The 6,178-nt window shown below is 44.1% G+C and overlaps 1 non-coding gene across 1 annotated transcript; it reads left to right on the forward strand.

Moving 5' to 3' along the window:
- The first annotated feature begins 1,153 nt into the window (after positions 1–1,153).
- LOC148042717 (U6 spliceosomal RNA) lies at positions 1,154–1,260 on the forward strand. Its single transcript, XR_015695082.1, has one exon. It is a non-coding gene; the product is annotated as a U6 spliceosomal RNA (small nuclear RNA).
- Positions 1,261–6,178: the final 4,918 nt, after the last annotated feature.

Here is a 6,178-nt window from a genome sequence, read left to right on the forward strand (position 1 = left end):
GCAGTTGAGTAAATCTATATAGATGTTTTTTTTTGTTATCGGGATGTAATTATACATCTGCAACGTCCTTATGCAGAGTAGCAATCCTGTGTTAAAGTTGGAAAGTCACTGACTCGAACCAATTCCTTACACGTGAAGAAGGGAGGACCATATTAGGATGACTCGGAATTGATCCAAACCAAGCAAACATTTTAGTATTGAATATCCTTAACTTTGTTAAGGACATGAAAAGAAGAATTGCATTTATACAGGGTTAATATGTCTTCCTTCCTCCCTCCCTCCCTCCCTCCTTCCCTCCCTCCCTCCCTGCATGCCTGCCTGCCTCCCTTCCTTCCCTCTCCTCCCTTCCTCCCTTCCTTCTCCCTTCCCTCCCTCCCCTTCCTGTCTTCCTCCCTGCCTCCCTCCTCTCCTTCCTTCCTTCCTCTCCTTCCTTCCTTCTTTTCTCTGTCCTTTCTTCCCCTCTCTGCTTCCTTCCTTCCCTCCCTCCCCTCCCTCTCCTTCCTTCCCTCCCTCTGTTTCTTCCCTCCCTCCACTTCCTTCATTTCTTCCCTCTCTCTCCTTCCTTCCTTCTTTCCTTGCTTCTTTCTTTCCTCCCTCCTTCCCTACCTTCCTCTTCTCTCCTCCCCTCCCTTCAGAGCATTATCACTTTTGAAGTCTCAAAATGTAGGGTTATCCTAAGAAACATTTAACCCAATTAGAAGATAATGATTTTGCCATTCCCTCTCAAAATTTCAAAACCAAAAGTCCCAAGCCACCAAAATACATTAAAATCTTGTTCACCATTGTTTCCTTCTGGTGGGGGAGGGGGGGACTTTGAACAAAGCTGTTGCGATTTCTGGTATCAGTAGCCGTCACATCAATTATTACTTTTGCCTTACTTCTATTTGCAAATTTAGCTTTATTATATGTAAGAAAGCAAAAGGTATTGTAGGAAAAGAAAAAGAAATTTAAGCAATCGGAAAGAAATGTAGACGAGCAAAAAAAAAAAAAGGTGAACAGTGAAGCTATTCAAGAATTGAGTTAGGACTACTTACTTTTCTAACTTTTGAAGCCTTTTTCCTAACTGACTTTTGAGTTGCTGTGAGGCTCAATGGGATGCAGTGGCTCAGTGGCTAAGACGCTGAGCTTGTCGATCAGAAGGTTTGGCAGTTTGGTGCTCGCTTTGGTAGTACATATACTAAAATTGGAATGATACAGAGAAGATTATCATGGCCCTTGCGCAAGGATGACACGCAAATTAGTGGAGCGTTCTATATGTTTAGAATTGTATGTCTCCGCAATAAACTACTGAAAAATAATTCAGACTAAAAAAAAAAGAAAGTTTGGCAGTTTTGTGGTTTGAATCTCTGGTGCCACGTAACAGAGTGAGCTGCCATTACTTGGCCCAGTTTCTGCCAATCTAGCAGTTCGAAAGCATATAAAATTAAAGTAAAAAAATAGGGACCACCTTTGGTGGGAAGGTAACAGCGTTCCATGCACCTTGGGTGTTGAGTCATGCTGGCTACATGACCACGGAGATGTCTTCGGACAGTGCTGGCTCTTCGGCTTTGAAATGGAGATAAGCACTGCCCCCTAGAGTTAGGAACAACTACCACATGTGTGTGAGAGGAACCTTTACCTTAAGGATTAATGAGAGAGTAGTAAGAAAACTCTGAACTGGTTCATAAATTACAATAAGTCATACGGTTTTGTTTGATTTTGGAATATTGTATTGTACTGTACAATATGCCACTAGAAATTCTATGTTGATGATTTTAAGGAGATAAGATAAACGTTCAGCCAATTCTGGTTCATTCATTAATATATGATTAAGCAGCTTATGTCTTAGCAGCATGTCTGAATCCAGTGTGTGTGTGTGTGTGTGTGTGTGTGTGTGTGTGTGTGTGTGTGTGTGAGAGAGAGAGAGAGAGAGAGAGAGAGAGAGAGAGAGAGAGAGAGAGAGAGAGAGAGAGAGAGAGAGAATGAGAATATTTTAGAGAAAGGTAGGATATCAATAAAGTAGATACACCAGGCTGCAGTTTCTTGTGTGTTCTCCATCTTTGATGGATGTCTGAATGAGAATGCAGGGATAAGCAGTCAGGTCAACCTCCAGATGCCTTCAGTGACAACTCATAGCCACCAACCATTTGCTGAGATTGAGAGTTGAAGACGAGGGGAGACATGATAGCAGAGTTCCAATATTTGGGTGGCTGTCCCAGAGAGGAAGGACCCAGGCTATTTTCCAAGGCACTTGAAGGCCAGACAAGGAATAATGGATGGAAATTGAGCAAGGAGAGATTCAACCTGGAAATAAGGAGAAACTTTTTGACAGTGAGAACAATCAACTCATGGAACAGAAGTTGCTTTCAGAAGGTGTGGGTGCTCCATCACTGTATGAATCCTAAATTGCATTAACAGAGGGATACAATCACGATCAAGGGATCTACAAATCCACTCTGTAAAACCTTAGTAAGACCACACCCAGAATACTGCATCCAGTTTTGGTCACCACACTATTAAAAAGATGTTGTGACTCTAGAAAATGTTCAGAGAAGAGCAATAAAGATGATTACGGCACTGGAGGCTAAAACATACAATGAACAGTTACAGGAATTGGGCAGGGGAAGTCTAGTGAAGGGAGACACAATAGCAGTCTTCAGATATTTGAAGGCCTGCCACAGAGAGGAGTTAGGGGGTCAAGCTATTCTCCAAAGCACCCGAAGGCCAGACAAGGAATAATGGATGGAAACTGACCAAGGAGAGATTCAACCTGAAAAAAGGAGAACTTTTCTGACAGTGAGAGCAATGAACCCATGAAACAGAAGTTGCCTTCAGAAGTTGTGGGAGCTTCATCACTGGAGGCTTTCAAGAAGAGACTGGACAGCCATTTGTCAGAAATGATGTAGGGTCTCTTACTTGGGCCAGGGATTGGACTAGATGACCTATAAGGTCCCTTCCAACTCTGTTCATCTGTTAAAATGAGTCACTTGGAGGTCACCAGGTGAACGACTCCAAGAGATGGATTTTCATCTTAGAGCCTCCTTCCTTCATACAATTGAGAAGAGCCACTTTGCTGTGTCTGATTCCCTGGAGACATGTGTCATCCCTTCCACTTTAGGATTTTGCTAGAGGCTTTGCCTTCCAGTAATATGCTTTATCAGTATTGTTATTTAATTTGATCCGGGGGGGGGGGGAGAGAGCTAAAGTACTATTGATTATTCCGCCAATATAAAAATAACTTAAGCTGCTAACAATGCATGCTTCCCAGCCATAAAGAGGAATGCATAATTCATGATGTGGAATCTTCAACATCAGCCCAAATGTTTAGAAGGTTTGGATTTCCAAAAGTCATTATAAGAAGACAATTGCTCGGGAATGAATTGCATGCTTCAAACTTGCCAAGAAATTTACTATCTGGAGCATCGTCATTCATGGGATTCTGTTCTGATTGAGGCTTCCCAAGTCCTGACGAAAAACCCTTTTATTTATTTCCTCTGGATTCTGCTCATTCACATCCAGCAAAATCTTTCAAGGAAGGATTTACAGTCACAGACCTTATCTGGCTTGGAGAGCTGCCAGGCCGATATCCGCAAAACGTGGCAAGGAATCTCAGAGCGTCACAAACCAATTAAGTGAACTAATTGTCTCCTGCAAACTCCATTCCCCTTTTGCTCCTCTTTTATTTCCTTTGGGAGGGGCCATTCATTGTCAACCTGTGGCCTTACTCCCAAGTTCACCCCTATTGTGTATCTGTTCCCCTTGTTTGGTAACTCTGCACATGCTCACACTAGGAACAGAGTCCAGCTGTTCTTCTGATGTCTGACTCTGAAGGCAGCTGATAACTGTCGGATGGCTGTGGCCCCCTCTCTGCCTCTGATGCAGAGCCATCATCCAAGCCTTCCCCAGACTCCAGGCCCGGCCCATGTTCCTCCCCAACCTCCTCACTGTCCAAATCTGCTGTCAGCTTTGCTGGCCACTGGTGGGCCACAACAGATTTCCTCCTCAGAGCTGTGAAGACGGGATTTGGAAGATTGGAATTCCACTTTCACTAGAAAGAGCAAGAAAGACAACTTCAACCAACTTCATCCCATCACAGTTGGCATGTGTTGAGGAGTAGGACAGCTGCTTTAGCCCAGAAAGAATAGTATCTCAGCCCTTCCTGGAGTTAAGGAAAGGAGATAAAAGACTTTCTTTCTTTTATAAAAAAAAATATTCTGATGAGTTCAAAGAAACTGGGGAAGTGGCAATGAGATCTCCCAGAGAGGTGATAAGAAAGATGAAAAAGTTCTGGATGATGGTGAATTAATGTGATCTGGGACAGCAGGAGAAAAAAAATCAAATAAAAGGACAGAACTCTGTTAGAAAGGTGATTCAAGATGGAGAAAAAACATCGTGTAGAATTGTGATTGTGTCAGGGTTCTGACCGATGCCCTAATTAAACCATGAGCATTGAACCAAGCTTCAAAAGAAATCCAGTTATTTATTAGGAGTTTCATGTTGGCATGTTCCAAGTGAAACCAACTGTGATCCCACACAATTTATGGCCCAGGTTTGACCCTGTTTCCTTCCTCCCCCCAGGGTGTGCCATTAGTCACACTTGCCAACAAAGCAATTTTGCAGGTGGTAGAGATCACTCCCCTCTGGCCACAGTGGGTAACCCCAGGAGACGGCCTTGACAGAGATATATCTGGAATGTGCTTTTGTTTTTGGCTGCTGTGCTGCTTCATCATAGCTGCTAGTTCGTCTCCCCCTCCCTTGCCTATGGCAACTCGAGAGCAGGCCAGGGATGCTTTGCGAGTTGGCAGATTGTTAATTCCTAAGATGTGAAGTTGTGTAGTCAATCTGCATTTTCATAGCATGGTAAAGAATGATGGAAGATAGATACGGTTATATTTTATGGAGTCAGATCATTGGTCCATTTGATGCAGTGTTCCCAAAGTTGTCTACTGTTTCATCCTCAGTGGGAATATTTCAGTCTTTTAATTCAATGTCTCTAGTGAGAAAACAGGATGGTAGATCAGTTAGAACCTCTGCTTGATCTGGCACAGTTCTTTTGTAGGCATATGACTCTTGTTGACTTCATGAAGATATCTATGCAGTTTCCTTGCCTATAGAATAGAATTGGTTGGCCATTCCTTTCTTTGAGGATGGTCTTTTTTCAGTCCAGTCTGCTAATAGCTCTGATGTTAACCTGCTGGTGTTCCATACAAGGTCACATTAGACCTAATCCTGCTTCAGCTTGATGGAGGTTAGCCTGAGATTACCTCGTATGCATTGTCCCAAGCCCTGTTCAGCAGAGGGGCATCAATGGGCTGTCAACTGCATGTGCCGTCCTCCTTCCTTCCCCCCTCGCTTGGATTTGCAATTACCAAAGTGCCAGGATTGACTCTATGAAAGAGATGGACAGTCCTTAAATAGGATAAATAAAATAAAAATAGGTATGTGTTGTGGCCCAGCAGGAGCTGTTGGAGACCAGACTTCGACAGCGAGGGGCCCTATGAGTCAGCTCTGGAGGACCATGGACAGGGTTCCAACTCCGAGCAGGGCACAGAGAGACTGGTTGGCCACCAGGTGGCGCCTGAGCCTTGGACCAGTGGGGAGAAGACAAGGGAGAGTGATCCAGAAGCCAGCAGTGAGTTGTTCCTGGATGCACGCCATCGAAGAGCTACTGGCGTCAGGAACAATTACACAATTACAGGAGGTAATTGCGCTCAGCTGATGGTCATTAGGCTCCTCTCCAGACTATAAAAAAGACTGCTTGTGGACATGCCCCTCTTGCAGAAGTCAACGCATTGACTAAAGAGAACTGTTATAACTAACCTGGCAGGCTGGATTGCTGCCAAAGTTTCTCTGAGTTGCTGCCAAGGTTTGTCTGAGTTGCTGCCAAGGTCCTTATTTGATTGTTTGCTTGGTTTTCAGCCACTGAGATTTTGTTCTTGCTAATTAAAGTACATTCCAGTTAAGCTTGCCTCGGCATTTGTTACTGGATGGAGGAGGTGGTCAGAACAGGTATGCATTTCAAACTGAAATTGGTTCGTGCTTGCAAGCCAAGCAACCCTTTTCGCCCTTCTCCTTCCCCTCCCCCTTCCCTTTCTCCTTCTCCTTCCCTTTCTCCTTCTCCTTCTCCTCCTCCTCCACCCCTCCCTCTTCCCTTCCCTTTCTCCTTCTCCTCCTTCTTCTTCTCCTCCCTCCCTTTCTC

This window comes from Thamnophis sirtalis, unplaced genomic scaffold (genome assembly GCF_051295495.1).
Source record: "Thamnophis sirtalis isolate CommonGarterSnake01/CBP01778 unplaced genomic scaffold, rThaSir2_p1.2 scaffold_14, whole genome shotgun sequence".
NCBI classification, from domain to species: Eukaryota; Metazoa; Chordata; class Lepidosauria; order Squamata; family Natricidae; genus Thamnophis; species Thamnophis sirtalis.